At 43.1% G+C, this 14706-nt stretch overlaps 1 protein-coding gene across 1 annotated transcript in view; it reads right to left on the bottom strand.

Annotated features, from left to right (window-relative positions):
- The window catches only part of LOC128659993 (gastrula zinc finger protein XlCGF26.1-like), a 32911-nt gene extending 24546 nt beyond the window's left edge, over positions 1 to 8365 (bottom strand). The window contains exon 1 of the mRNA XM_053713585.1: positions 8347 to 8365. The gene's annotated coding sequence lies outside the window, so the exon portion shown is untranslated. The remainder of the gene's footprint in view (positions 1 to 8346) is intronic.
- Between the last annotated feature and the right edge of the window lie 6341 nt (positions 8366 to 14706).

Genomic DNA, 14706 nt, shown 5'->3' with positions numbered 1-14706 from the left:
AGGGAGATTACACCTGTCAGATAGGTTATACTTTACAGCTCGGTATCTACTATCTATTATCACAGGGTTACATCATCCACCACCAATTATCCCTAAAATTTCCCAGAATAAGATTTCAGTTAGCTGTCTAAGTTCAGTCTTCAAAACAAATAAAGTCTTGCACCCATAGGAGGGTACCAGGTATATTATGGACTTGTCTTAGCAAAATATTAATATGTCCTTGGAACTCCAACTGTCATGCTCTAACGCTTTTAGACTGTGCTTTTCTTGATTTCTTTTCTCTATTTTACTCCTTTATTTCTTTAAATGTTGACAGTGTGGTCTTTTCAGTGAAACAGGTGAGACTAAAAGCTAGATAAAGAAGTCCCGCATTATCTTTGCTTTCATCGTCAAAACTCTGCTTTCCCGTGGGTTATATGTAATTGCTTTGTCCCAGGGATTAGTTAAGCTTGCATCATTCAAAATAATCAGTCTAACTCCAGGACAAGTCTGATTTAAACAGCCCCCAATAATCTAGGGTGAACAGAGAAGATTATAACCCGCACACAAGAATATCCCCTCTACATTGAGCTTAAGTCTGGCTCCACCGATACTTCAATTGCTCAACAAACTTAGGGGTTATAAACCTCTTTCTTCTGCAGCTATTTGTTAACCAAGCCTTTTTAGTCAAGGAAGCGCTGTACTCACCCCCCCTTCCTCTTCGCGGCGAGTTCGCTACAGAGCTCTGGTATCCTCCTCCTTCACCGGGGCTTTCAGCGCTCCCACAGCTATCCGTCCTGATGCGGTGCCTCCGGACTCAGGCTATGTCCGACGCTGGAGCGTGACATCAGAGCAAGTCGCCGGCTTGTCGAAAGGGGGGAAAGCTGACTCCGTCCAGCCGTATTGGATCTTTCCAGCCACTTTCCTTCAGCCTGGCCCGTTTGACGCTCTCTGTCTCCTACCCTCGTCACCCGGGGGACAGCTGCAGCTGCACGAAAACCTCCACTGCCGCCCTCCGCTCACGGACCTGGGCCACCACGGGCACCTCTTCTCCTGAGCTGGCTCTTTCACCTTCAGGTAACTTTGGGGTTCTCTGCGCAGTTCTGTAGCGGACCGCAGCGGTCCGAGAGTTTAGCTTGTCAATTTGTCAGGTTTTGGCTGCAGTCTCGGTATTGCTGGCATTGGAGGTATGTGGACACACACATGGGCTGGTCCCAATCAGCCCCTCCTTGATTTAGGCTCTGAGAGTGTCCTTACGCCACCTTTTTTCTTCCTCTGGCCGGGCAGAGCAGGTATCTTGGCTCCCCAGCAAAAAGGCTATGTGGCTTGGGAGGTATGGGTTGTTAACGGTCTCCACACAGGTGAGTTAAAGCGTGCATCACCTCCACCATCACCTCCAACACGCTCCTCACACAGGACTCTCCAGAACTAAAAAAAAAAACTTCCACAAAGTGTTTTGTCACCTGATGAGATGAAGTTCCTCCTGTGTATGATTACAGTGCTCTGTCTTCCTGCCAGTGTATCGGAAACGGAGCTCTCACCGTCACTAATCAAGCAAACACAGCCAGAGGGAGATTCCCCGACAGTTAAATAAACATAGCTCTCAAACTTACTGCCGTATTCAACGTTTAAAACACAGATGGACTTCATCACAGGCAGGGAACAATTCTAGTATACACCTGCACTCCTTAGTGCAGCAGGGATGAAGTGTAGGACAGAAGCCGCTTGTAAAGTCTTAAAGAGTATCTGTTTATAGTGTTCCCTGTCTGTCTCCACTCAGTTGCCCGTGTGAACTTAAAGGGACAGTAAACCTAAAATATAATGTTATATAATTCTGCACTATAACAGTACAGTGGAGAAACAATACGATAAGACACAACATTTTACAGACAAATACAGGGGGAATTGAGGGCCCTGTTCCCGTGGGAACTTACAATCTAGATAGTATTATTATAATAGAATATTTTAATTAGGTTCACATGGGAATCAATTTCTAACCTGTTACGGTACCAACTGTGTACCAAGGGTTAACCCCAGATGAACAATGTCCTGCATAGACAATCAGCAATTCACAACCCAGCCAGTTTCAGGTTTAAAACAGAATGACAACTTTATTTGAAGGCAGCACACAGATTTATACAGGTTTTTGACCCCCCCCCTCAGATGGGGGTTGAAAGAATGTTGTACATTAGATAGAAGGGAGAAGCGCCCTTGACATGATACAATAGGATTATATTACTTAAACACTTCAACCACAGGACACTCTTGACTCTCCTTATCACTTAGGCGTTTCTCTCTGGGGGTGATCAAACAATAGAATGCTAAGCATTAATTAGATTGTAGCTGGAGCCAGCCACTTGTGGTTAGAAAATAAAGTTAACACTTTCAGTCCTGACTGAAGGGTCTGTCACATAGCTCCCCCCTTGTGGAACACTCCGGCAGACCCGGCTTGACCCTTTTGCGGGTCAACCTGGGGATGACCGGACTAAGGGGTGGTAGGCATGTCAGTTTGCTGGGACAATCCATCTGTATTCCCGTTATGAGAGAGAATCCCTGTCTGTATAAATAAGGGTTCAACCTCTTCAGTGCCCCGACTAGGGCTAAACAGTCCTTCAAAATATCATCGGCTTCTTTACGTGGTTTTTGTACCTGCTCTTTATAGGTATCCACAATCCCTTCATACTGACATAGGGTGCCCTTGAGTTGCTGCACCTCCCTATGAGCCAGCGTCAGCTTCTCCTCCAGTGTCACTAAGTTTGTCCTTAATATTTCATGTTCCACTCTCAAGCTGGTGTTTTCTGCAGTCTGTCGGTGCAGCTTGTCTAGCAGAGATTCCTGTTCTAAACGTGCTTTTTCCTCTGCACTCCTCTTCTCTCCTGCTAGCACTGTTACATGATTATTTAACGTGACCATTTCATCCTCTACGTGACTCTTCTCCTTCATCAGCGCATTGTAACGTGACTCCCACATATCAATAGCGGATAGAGATTTACTGAGCTCAGCGTCCTGGGGCTTAGCAGCAGGGGGGTCAGTCTCTGCTGCACGGATCTGAGCACGGGTAGTCACAGGGTTAACATCAGCGGGACCCATGGGAGCATAGGCAGAAACAAGGGGGACCAAGGTATTTCCAAGGAGAACATCAGCTGGTAAATCCTTCATGACCCCCACATTCACAGGTCTAGCGCCCCCTCCCCAATCCAAATGCACCCTGGCAACAGGTAGGCGGAACACAGTGCCCCCTGCTACCCTCACAGCCACAGTGTCTCCTGTGTGCTGTTTCTCAGACACCAAGTTCTTTCGAAGCAAGGTCATGGTAGCACCAGTATCCCGTAGACCACTGACCTCCTTCCCATTCACTTTAACCAGTTGCCGGTTATTCCGGTGGGCAGCTTGCACAAGGTCTGCCTCATGTAGGATGCCCCAGCATTCTTGCGCCTCTACATAGCGGGCCGCAGGCTGAGGATTACGTGGGATTCCGCTAGCGGGTCTTCTCCAGGACTGTGCTTGGTTCGCTGCGTTTAGGGGACACTCTGGTCTTTTGTGCCCTAGTTGCTTACATCCAAAGCACCGAATAGGTTGTGAGTAGCCTCGCGAATTGAACCAGGCTCTCTGAGGGTAGTTCGTGGCCCGAGACCGTGTGGTATAGCGGTGTGCTGGGGGTTGGTAACTGGCAGGTGCTGGGGTGACTGGGGGTCTGTACTCCACTCTGGCAGGGGGCTTAGTGGTAGCAGTGTCCAGTTTGCGGGCATCCGTATACTCATCTGCCAAGCGAGCCGCTTCGTGCAGGGTGGAGGGTTTACGGTCCCGAACCCACTCTCGAACTCCTGCGGGTAACTTGTCGAAGCAATGTTCCAACAGGAATAGCTGCAGCACCTCTTCCCCAGATACGGCTTGGCACCCCGCTATCCAGTGAGCTGCTGTGCGGTGCACCTTACATGCCCACTCAAGGTAGGAATCACCAGCCAATTTAACAGTGTCTCTGAACCGTCTCCGGTATGCCTCCGGTGTAACCGCATACCTGGAGAGCAGAGCCTCTTTTACAGTATTATAATCCCCGACTTCCTCATCTGGAATGGCCCGAAAAGCCTCACTGGCCCGGCCGGATAATTTTCCGGATAATATCATGACCCAGTCCTCTGCGGGTACCTTGTGTAGTGCACATTGCCTCTCAAAATCCGCAAGGTACCCATCAATCTCTCCTTCTGTTTCCAGGAAGTTTTTAAAAGCTGCAAAATTCACTTTTCTCTTTTCCACTGGGTTTGCTGCAGCGCCGCTTTGGCGAAGTAGGTTGGCTTCCACAGCTGCTATGACCCGGTCGATAATTTCCGCAGATGGGTTGGGGCCATAATGTGCCAGTCTTATTTTGACAGCCCGGTCAAAACTTGCTTCTTCAGGGGTTCTGTCTGCTATGCTGGGCCCATTGGTTCCTTCTGTCCCTGGTACTCTTTCCATCTTAGTCAGTATTGTAATAATCCCCCTCTTCCTGAGGTTACTGGCTTGTGTAGTTGCTCTTCTGGGCGATAAGGATTCTCCCGTCGCTTGCCACCAATGTTACGGTACCAACTGTGTACCAAGGGTTAACCCCAGATGAACAATGTCCTGCATAGACAATCAGCAATTCACAACCCAGCCAGTTTCAGGTTTAAAACAGAATGACAACTTTATTTGAAGGCAGCACACAGATTTATACAGGTTTTTGACCCCCCCTCAGATGGGGGTTGAAAGAATGTTGTACATTAGATAGAAGGGAGAAGCGCCCTTGACATGATACAATAGGATTATATTACTTAAACACTTCAACCACAGGACACTCTTGACTCTCCTTATCACTTAGGCGTTTCTCTCTGGGGGTGATCAAACAATAGAATGCTAAGCATTAATTAGATTGTAGCTGGAGCCAGCCACTTGTGGTTAGAAAATAAAGTTAACACTTTCAGTCCTGACTGAAGGGTCTGTCACATAACCCTTTAAATTTATTTTGAAAAGTTGAAAGGTGCCTCCCTCTCCACCTCTCCTCCCCCCTCACACTTTCTTCCCTCCTTGTGCTATTTATAAACATAACAGTGCCTGAAGCCGTTCTTGTCAGACACTGCAGGGATCACTATGATTTAGTAATAGCTGGTGCCGTGTGCATCACGTGACAGACACAGTGTTGTGAAACCTACTTTAACAAATGGCAGCTTGCATAGCAATGCTCCAATGCTGCAGATCAATGTTTAAATTATAAAGCTTTTATCAAAAACAGAAAGCAGTAAGATGAAAAGACTGCATACAGCATTGCTAATTAGTTTATTTTGCACAATTAGAAAAAGTTAGTTTAGAATATGTCAATCAGGTGTTGAGGTTCCCTTTAAAGTCTATGGAGAATTTTTATGATACCAACCGTTTTTTCCAAACTTAAGCACCGCAATGGAAACACAGCCAAAGTATGATGTGTTGGAACCATATAGAAAAAGCACTTAAATCTCTGCTTAAAGGGCCAGTCTAGTCCAGAATTTTTATATTATAAAAATATAAATAATCCCGTTATTACCATTCCCCAGTTTTGCATAACCAACACGATTATATTATTAGACTTTTTACCTCGTGATTACCTTGTATCTAAGCTTCTGCAGACTGCCCTCTTATTTCAGTTCTTTTGACAGACTTGTATTTTAGCCAATCAGTGCTAACTCATAAACAACTCCACAGGAGTGAGCACATTATCTATATAGCACACATGAACTAGCAGTGTCTTGCTGTAAAAAGCTATAAAAATGCACTAATAGATAGAAGATAAGAGGCAAGAAATAAGCATATGTGCCTATCTAGGTTTAGCTTTCAACAAAGAATACCAAAAGAACAAGGCAGATTTCATGATAAAATTTGAAAGGCGTTTAAAATTGCATGTCCTATCTGAATCATAAAAGTTTCATTTTTACTTTACTGTCCTTTAAACTCTGATAATTGTGGGTTTTCCCATCATTAGAATTATAAGTGCTCACTACAGGCTTCATAAACCTGACCCTGCTACATATCTGCCCCTAGTAAGCCTGAGCAGGGGTGATAAGATCATGTAAAACAATAAAAGTGTTGCTAACAAAACAGCAGTGACAACCTTTTGTCTACTCAGTAACAAGGTCAGATTGGCTCCTACACATAAGGCAAACTATGTGGGGGGGGGGGGGGTTTGTCCATTGGAAAACTAAGTGTTAATCTGTTTGGAAAGTGTATTCACTAGGCCTGTGTGTAAGATTAATGCAACACCACACACAAGTCTCATGAAAATAAATTATTCTATATCCTTTTAAGTCAGGGCTGCCCTCTGCGCTACTTACCGTGCGCCCCTCTGCGCTAATTACCGTGCGCCCCTAAATAAAGCAGGACTGATAATGTGCATTTTGGCGATTTCTGGTAGGTCGGGAAAAAAGAGCCATAGAACTTGCCCTGTGCAGCTGGACATTTGTTGTAAATATTATTATTTGTGTGTTTGACAAAATGTAAACGCAGCCCCTGTGAGTTAGGGCCCATCACTGCCCTGTGCTACTCCGGGCAAATCTGACCATAATGCAGCTAATCATTCCCATACATTCATATCTACACATATATTTATTTATAATATAACACTTTAGCTGTTGTCTGATTACAAATGAATAAACTACACCTGTGTGATGACACGTGAGCTGCACATTATACACATTACATGATACTCAGTGTCTAATACTGATTTATATAACGTTTTATCTTATTCCCCTGCCCTGTGTGTAGCTGCTGTAAATGACTAACTCATAAACATAACTTGTGCTACAGTTGTGCTTCTGTGTGTATTAACCCTTCACTGGCACAGAGAGTAGCACAATGTATATTAACCCTTCACTGGCACAGAGAGCAGCACAGTGTGTATTAACCCTTCACTGGCACAGAGAGCAGCACAGTGTGTATTAACCCTTCACTGGCACAGAGAGCAGCACCGTGTGTATTAACCCTTCACTGGCACAGAGAGCAGCACCGTGTGTATTAACCCTTCACTGGCACAGAGAGCTGCACCGTGTGTATTAACCCTTCACTGGCACAGAGAGCAGCACCGTGTGTATTAACCCTTCACTAGCACAGAGTGCAGCACAGTGTGTATTAACCCTTCACTAGCACAGAGAGCAGCACCGTGTGTATTAACCCTTCACTAGCACAGAGAGCAGCACCGTGTGTATTAACCCTTCACTAGCACAGACAGCAGCACCGTGTGTATTAACCCTTCACTAGCACAGAGAGCAGCACCGTGTGTATTAACCCTTCACTAGCACAGAGAGCTGCACAGTGTGTATTAACCCTTCACTAGCACAGAGAGCAGCACAGTCTGTATTAACCCTTCACTAGCACAGAGAGCAGCACCGTGTGTATTAACCCTTCACTGGCACAGAGAGTAGCACCGTGTGTATTAACCCTTCACTAGCACAGAGAGCAGCACCGTGTGTATTAACCCTTCCCTAGAACAGAGAGCAGCACCGTGTGTATTAACCCTTTAATAGCACAGATAGAAGCACCGTGTGTATTAACCCTTCACTAGCACAGAGAGCAGCACAGTGTGTATTAACCCTTCACTAGCACAGAGAGCAGCACAGTGTGTATTAACCCTTTACTAGCACAGAGAGCAGCACAGTGTGTATTAACCCTTTACTAGCACAGAGAGCAGCACAGTGTGTATTAACCCTTTACAAGCACAGAGAGCAGCACAGTGTGTATTAACCCTTCACTAGCACAGAGAGCTGCACAGTGTGTATTAACCCTTCACTAGCACAGAGAGTAGCACAGTGTGTATTGACCCTTCACTATCACAGAGAGCAGCACAGTGTGTATTAACCCTTCACTATCACAGAGAGCAGCACAGTGTGTATTAACCCTTCACTATCACAGAGAGCAGCACAGTGTGTATTAACCCTTTACTAGCACAGAGAGCAGCACAGTGTGTATTAACCCTTCACTAGCACAGAGAGCAGCACAGTGTGTATTAACCCATCACTAGCACAGAGAGCAGCACAGTGTGTATTAACCCTTCACTGGCACAGAGAGCAGCACAGTGTGTATTAACCCTTCACTAGCACAGAGAGCAGCACAGTCTGTATTAACCCTTCACTAGCACAGAGAGCAGCACAGTCTGTATTAACCCTTCACTAGCACAGAGAGCAGCACAGAGAGCAGCACAGTGTGTATTAACCCTTCACTAACACAAAGAGTTGAAAAGTACTTTAGTATCTCATTGCCTGGCACAAGCAGATGAATAACATGTATTAAAAGAACAACATTTATAACAATTATAAACTTTTTAAGAAGACCAGAAAGTAACTAAAACGTTTTATCACACAATGCACACAGCCTGACAGACACACTCACCCAGCAGCAGCTGCACAGGAAGTAAATGGGAGGGGAACAACAGTGAGTTCAATACTGAACTACATCTCCCACAATACACTGAGAAGTCACATGTTAATCAGCAGCCAATCAGACAAAAGAAAATATGCAACCATTTCAGTGACAAATTGGATGCTTTTTAAAATTATTTAAACGCTGCAAATTCATAAAATTAGTAACTGAGCAAATTGTCACTGTAATATCCTCTACTAGTGCATTAAAGCTACACAGCTACATAATATATATTAGCCCTTTCACTGGCAATGGGAGAGTTGCACTTTGTATTAACCCTTCACTAGCATAGAAAGCTTCTCATTGCTCATATTTAACCCCTTCACTAACAGAGTGAAGTGCACAGGGTGTTAACTCCTTAAAAGGAAAAGAAAGTCAAAAATAAACTTACATGAGTCAGTAGAGTATGTAATATTAAAACAAATTCCCCATTTACTTTTATCATTAAATTTACCTCACCCAGGTTAGCCCTTCCATATACAAAATTGTAACAAATTATCATTCCATTTGTTAGATCTTTGTTAGATCAGGTTAGATCAATTGTTTTTTTTTTTTTTTCCGTTAGATCTACTCTAAAATATGAAATATTAACAATCTTTTTAAGGGGGGGCTAACCCGTAGCCAGCCCCCCCCCCAACAAAAATGTTGACAAAATGTTATTGATTATGATAGCTCCACATTAGATCAGGTTTGATCAGCCAAAAGTTTTGTTAGATCTAGTTTAATTACTGAGATATTGCATTTTTAATGAGGGGGGCTAGCCCGTCCCCCCCAACTGAAATCTGGATCAAATTTGATTGATTTTGATAGATATACATTAGATCAGGTTAGATCAGTTTTTTTTCGTTAGATCTATCACGCAAGCAGCGGTGTTAACAATCCTATTTTGTGTGCGTGGGAGGTGTGATCCCCGGGTTAGCCCCCCCCCCTCAACTGAAATCTGGACCAAATTTGATTGATTTTGATAGATATACGTTAGATCAGGTTAGATCAACTGTTTTTTTTTTTTCCGTTAGATCTATCACGCAAGCAGCGGTATTAACAATCCTATTTTGTGTGCGGGGGAGGGGTGATCCCCAGGTTAGCCCCCCCTCAACTGAAATCTGGACCAAATTTGATTGATTTTGATAGATATCTGTTAGATCAGGTTAGATCATCTGTTTTTTTCGTTAGATCTATCACGCAAGCGGCGGTATTAACAATCCTATTTTGTGTGCGGGGGAGGGGTGATCCCCGGGTTAGCCCCCCCCCTCAACTGAAATCTGGACCAAATTTGATTGATTTTGATAGATATACGTTAGATCAGGTTAGATCAACTGTTTTTTTCGTTAGATCTATCACGCAAGCGGCAGTATTCATAATCCTATTTTGTGTGCGGGGGAGGGGTGATCACTGGGCTAGCCCCCCCTCAACTGAAATCCTGACCAAATTTGATTGAATTTGATAGATATACGTTAAATCAGTTAAGATCAACTGTTTTTTTCGTTAGATCTATCATGCAAGCGGCGGTATTCACAATCCTAGTTTGTGCGCGGGGAGGGGTAATCACTGGGCTAGCCCCCCCTTAACTAAAATCCGGACCAAATTTTATTGAATTTGATAGAAATACGTTAGATCAGGTTAGATCAAATGTTTTTTTTCGTTAGATCTATCAATCGGCGGTATTAACAATCCTATTTTGTGTGCTTGGGAGGGGTGATCTGCGGGTTAGCCCCCCCCCCTCAACTGAAATCTGGACCAAATGTGATTGATTTTGATAGATATACGTTAGATCAACTGTTTTTTTTTTTGTTAGACCTATCACGCAAGAGGCAGTATTCACAATCCTAGTTTGTGTGCTGGGGAATGTAACAGGGTTGGGGGGTGAGTGTGACAGTGCGAAAGAAGGTGAGTGGGACAGGATTAATGGGTTAATGTGATCAGATGAGTGTGGCAGGGTGAAGGGGGTGTGTATGACAAAGTGATAGACAGGGTCGGGTTGGGACCAAAAATAGGCCCAAACATTTTAAGGCAAAGCAGTCCATCCCAATTTCTTGTCAACACCAGAATTTTTTTTTTTTTTTTTTATTGAGGATCCTTGCAAGGCAAACAAACAGTAGTTAGCAATACATCATATGAAAACACAAGTTGTGACAGAATTGGTTACGAAAACAAGTCAGTTAAGAGCACTGTATAACTAAATGACAGACTACACTTTCAATATAAACAATATGTGCCACTTAGACTATATACCCACTGGATATGCTAAGCGGCCACTCTTGGACCACATTAAGTTGCGGAAGCATAGAATGTAGCAGGTAACCATGGATGTGCAGGGGCCACTTTTGGACCCCAAATGGAGGACCTCTTTTTTACTTTTAAAGAAAAACAAAAAAAAAACAACAAACAGAAATGCATTGTTCTAAAAAGTGAGTTAGATGCTGGGTTGGGAGATATCAATGCATGGGCCGCAGCCAGACACAGGTTCATTATATCTTACTCTTCACACATGATGGACATTTACTAGTGGAAAGTTAGTATGACAACATTGGTGGATATACACAATATAGCTATAACGCCCAGCTCTCTAAAGCTTGACAGTATAGGGTAACGGGTTGCAAAAATTAAGTTCAATAAATAGCACTTTCGGATAATTGAGCCATCTCAACATTAACAAGACAAAACATAAGGGATAAGCTGTAAACATTTTTGCTTCACTACATGCTTAATATAAGTATATGATTCCCTGGGAATAGCAATTATAATCATCCAGGCAAAGAGCTACATTCCTCGTGTGGTAACAGGCTTGTCTCCTTCCCAGCAGCTCCGGCCACAAGCCACAAGGTCCAGAGACATTAACCTATACTCCTCAAAAGATGCATCAATTAATCATATCTAATATAAAGTTAGAGGAATCTAAACTTGTCATCCTAACTAAGTGATGGCGTCTTAATATACAGTGGAAATAATAGATTGCTCTATGATTCTTTAGTATGTTGTTTAAACTAGTACATAAGTGCTATACTCTCCACTCTAGTACATAAACAGACAGTAGTGTTAACCCTTACAGGAAAGTAAATGTGGCTACAGTTTTGAGTACTGCAAGGTATCTAATATGCTTTTAGGAAAAGAGCAGGTCCCAAATCCACACCTTGGTGTAGAATCCTTCAGTATTTACCTTATATGTGGGTTAGTATATACCTGCAAATAATAGCCAACAATCAGAAGACAACCTGCCACCAGACAATATACAATAAAGAATACAATATACAGACTACAAAAACTTTGCCCAACAAGCTAACATTTAAAACCTAAAGAGAAGAGCAACAAGTTCTCAACGTAATGCAAATTTAGCTGCTGCGTGACTTCAATATATTGAATCCTAAGTTCCTTTATCCCCATGTCTTAGTTGCCGAAAAGTGTGGACTATGGAGGGGATCAGACAGTCTTGTGGTGCGCCTTTTATGTAAAGGACCCAGGACAGTGAGAGTCTCAACAGGGCAATAAAGTTCAGAGTGTTGGTGTTACTCGAGAAATATAGATAATTAGTGGGTAGCCCCATAAACACCAGTAAGAAACTGCAGTTATCTGGGCTCTTGGGTGAATCGGCATTCTCAAAATATGAGTGTCCTAAAGTCTTAGCTTCCAGGGGCCCCCCCCCCTAAGCCCCACGGAGCTGCAACATCAGAACCGTGTTCTGCTATCTGCCGAAGTTCACCTGCTGTAGTATACAGACCCGGTGGTGCTAGGAGCGCAAATGCTGTCTCCTCACAAGCAACAACTGGTGACTCTGTACTTGCTGCATTGTGCTTGTGGTCCTCAGGCAAAATGGCGATGTCGTCTCGCCTTTCTTCTTGCTGTCTGGGCTGGCCTGTGAATAAGAGAGTCTTAGCGGGACAGCATGATGTCAGGGCGTCCTGCGGTGCATTAGCTATGAGGCGCAAGCAAAGCTCTTCAATCCTGCGCCAATGCACATTGTCAAATATGTCCTGGTAGTCAGCCTCCTCTCCGTCGGCCATTTTAGAGACAGAAAGTCGTGGCGCAGCTATGTATAGTAGGAGTCGGTATTGTCAGGGTAAGTCCTGGCTGTAAAAGCTTTCCAGTTTAGCTGGCAGTGGGGCACAAATCTTTATTGCTATTTAACTGTGTCTAGCTGCAACCAGGTAACCCTCGATCTCTCGAGGGGGGGACGCTGCTTACATGTGAGCCGCCGCTCTAAGCTTCTTGTCCAATTCCGGCTCCAACTTCAAAAATACAGACCAGCCTTCCTGAATATATAGTACTGCTCCATGTAGTTAGATAATATAAGATTGTCCTGTAGAATGTCCCAAATAATCAACGGCTTATTGAGAACTCAGAAGGAGCTTAGGAGAAATGCGACCATCTCTGATCGCGGTTTGGACACGCCCCCAACACCAGAATTTTTGTTGTTTAAAAAGATAGATAATCCCTTTATTACCCATTCCCCAGTTTTGCACAACCAACAATGTTATATTAATATACTTTTTACCTCTGTGATTATCTTGTATTTAAGCCTCTGCAAACTGCCCCTTATCTCAGTTATATTAATATACTTTTTACCTCTGTGATTATCTTGTATCTAAGCCTCTGCAGACTGCTTCTTATCTCAGTTATATTAATATACTTTTACCTCTGTGATTACCTTGTATCTAAGCCTCTGCAGACTGCTCCTTATCTCAGTTATATTAATATACGTTTTACCTCTGTGATTACCTTGTATCTAAGCCTCTGCAGACTGCCCCCTTATCTCAGTTATATTAATATACGTTTTACCTCTGTGATTAGCCTGTATCTAAGCCTCTGCAGACTGTTCCTTATCTCAGTTATATTAATATACTTTTTACCTCTGTGATAACCTTGTATCTAAGCCTCTGCAGACTGCCCCCTTATCTCAGTTATATTAATATACTTTTTACCTCTGTGATTATCTTGTATCTAAGCCTCTGCAGACTGCTTCTTATCTCAGTTATATTAATATACTTTTACCTCTGTGATTACCTTGTATCTAAGCCTCTGCAGACTGCTCCTTATCTCAGTTATATTAATATACGTTTTACCTCTGTGATTACCTTGTATCTAAGCCTCTGCAGACTGCCCCCTTATCTCAGTTATATTAATATACGTTTTACCTCTGTGATTAGCCTGTATCTAAGCCTCTGCAGACTGTTCCTTATCTCAGTTATATTAATATACTTTTTACCTCTGTGATAACCTTGTATCTAAGCCTCTGCAGACTGCCCCCTTATCTCAGTTATATTAATATACTTTTTACTTCTGTGATTACCCTGTATCTAAGCCTCTGCAGACTGCCCCTTATCTCAGTTATATTAATATACTTTTTACCTCTGTGATTACATTGTATCTAAGCATCTTCTAACAGCCCCCTGATCACATGACATTTTATTTATTATGTGTTGACTTTCATTTTAGCCAATTAGTGCAGTGTCTGCCACAAGCCACGGGTGTGATCACAATGTTATTTATATGGCTCACATGAACTTGCTCTCCCCTGTTGTGAAAAGCAAATAAAAAAGCATGTGGTAAGAGGCGGCCTTTAAGGGCTTAGAAATTATCATATGAGCCTTCCTAGGTTTTGCTTTTAACTAAGATTACCAAGAGAACAAAGCAAAATTGGTGATAAAAGTAAATTGGAAAGCTGTTTAAAATTGCATGCCCTATTTGAAACATAAAAGTTTTTTTGGGACTTGACTGTCCCTTTAACACTCGCTTGTCCAGGATGATTGAAATGCTGTGCTATAGTGCAACTGTTTGCACCACAGCAGGGGATGTTGTTGCGCAAGAATCCTCTTGTGCAAAATTACATTTTACCTTGCTTTGAAACATGGCCACCTGCAGGGATTGTAAATATACCCCAATGTGTGACATCCAGCACTACAGAAATACACTTATATGAACGCAGACCCCACATACAGACACTCATTTGCACGCACATCACACATACATCCACTTACACTCATATGTAAGCAGATCACACATACACCCACTACCAAACACACTCATATGCAAGAACATCACTCATACACACACTCATATGCACGCACATCACACATACACCCACTCATATGTAAGTAGATCACACATACACACACAAGAATCCTCTTGTGCAAAATTATATTTTTCCTTGCTTTGAAACATGGCCACCTGCAGGGATTGTAAATATACCCCAATGTGTGACATCCAGCACTACAGAAATACACTTATATGAACGCAGACCCCACATACAGACACTCATTTGCACGCACATCACACATACACCCACTTACACTCATATGTAAGCAGATCACACATACACCCACTTCCAAACACACT

The sequence above is a fragment of the Bombina bombina genome, chromosome 5 (genome assembly GCF_027579735.1).
Source record: "Bombina bombina isolate aBomBom1 chromosome 5, aBomBom1.pri, whole genome shotgun sequence".
Lineage (NCBI taxonomy): Eukaryota > Metazoa > Chordata > Amphibia > Anura > Bombinatoridae > Bombina > Bombina bombina.
Note: the sequence above shows the minus strand (reverse complement) of the source record. Positions and strands in the feature narration are given on the sequence as shown.